This window comes from Engraulis encrasicolus, unplaced genomic scaffold (assembly GCF_034702125.1).
Source record: "Engraulis encrasicolus isolate BLACKSEA-1 unplaced genomic scaffold, IST_EnEncr_1.0 scaffold_48_np1212, whole genome shotgun sequence".
NCBI classification, from domain to species: domain Eukaryota; kingdom Metazoa; phylum Chordata; class Actinopteri; order Clupeiformes; family Engraulidae; genus Engraulis; species Engraulis encrasicolus.
The window spans coordinates 243,793-245,000 of record NW_026945797.1 but is presented as its reverse complement, the minus strand read 5'-3'; the positions used below and the strand labels follow the sequence as shown (position 1 = coordinate 245,000).

General features: G+C 44.7%; 1 protein-coding gene across 2 annotated transcripts in view; it reads left to right on the top strand.

Annotated features, from left to right (window-relative positions):
* Positions 1-829, top strand: part of LOC134444261 (forkhead box protein J3-like) — a 53,224-nt gene extending 52,395 nt beyond the window's left edge. For both annotated transcript variants that reach the window (XM_063193617.1, XM_063193616.1), the window contains one exon: positions 1-829. This exon is cut by the window's left edge and continues 144 nt beyond it. The gene's annotated coding sequence lies outside the window, so the exon portion shown is untranslated.
* The last annotated feature ends 379 nt before the right edge of the window (positions 830-1,208 follow it).

Sequence of the window (1,208 nt, the reverse complement as noted above, 5' to 3'; positions counted from 1 at the left end):
CATTGGCCCATGGCCCCTGGTTGATGACATCCAGGACGAGTTTTGATTGGAACTGTAGTCAAGAGGCGGGACTAAAGGAGTGCCAGCCCTCACAGGATTGGATGACTATAGTTTAGAGGGCTACCTACGCCTCACCTGGTTGGAGGACTTGGGACTCGATCCCTCCACGGGGGAGGGACTAAGATGGCTAGCCATCACCGGATTGGACAATTATGATTGGGACTCCAGAGTCTATGGTGCGGGGGCCAGGGCAGATTGGCTGGCCAACCAGAGTGCTTATAGGGGCTCATTGTGCATTCACATGCTCTCGGAAGTGGATATTATCCAGTTGCCAAGTGGTGTTTACTAGCGCATTGCCTTCAGGTGCTTTTGGTTGTTGTTTATAAATTAAAGATGGCGGACCAGATTGAGACTCCGCCTGTTTTTGTTTTTTGTTTTTTTTAGCTAAAACGATTCTAGACTGTGTTGTTCATCAGTTACAGCAGGAAAGTGGGTCAAAAGGTAAAACTGCTGAATATTACCATGACAACTGTCTTAACATATTGAATACCAGTTTTGGAGTATTTAAACTTAGCGGTTGCCATGGTGAGAGTAGAGCCAGCTGTTGTGTACGTCATCATCTCGTCAACTCGTGTAATCTTTCTACGAGTTGTCCAATGGAAAATACCAGAAGGTGTGGCGCCACGTTCATGTGCGCCTCCCATGTTGGTGTTTGGTATTTAAAATCCTTACGAGACCACATGAATTCACAGTAACTCCCGCCCCCTGCTATAGAGCAGCAGCCAATGATGCGCTAGCAGAGCCATGAAGTCCCGCCCACAGTGACTGTTGTTAAAGGATTTATCCGGAGTTGGAACAAATTTGCCTGTTTTTTGCATGTTTGGGATGAAATACAGTCACTCTAGAGCAAAATCAAGGCAAAAGGATGCGTTTTGAGAAAGTTTGATAATATCACGTTAGCCTCGTTAGCCATATCAGTTATGCAATATGAAAGATGCGGGCATCGTTTTTCGGCGGTTACACACATTTCAAAAACACAACATTTTAAAGTCTTGCACAGCTCAAAACAACGTCACACTTACCTCGTAATATGTTGAGGGTATCCACACATAAACCGAAGTGTCCAAAGTCCTTCATGTATTCTTGAAAGGTCTGCAGAATGTGTTTTGTGAAGCTACTACCTTGAGAATATCTAAATTACGATCAAG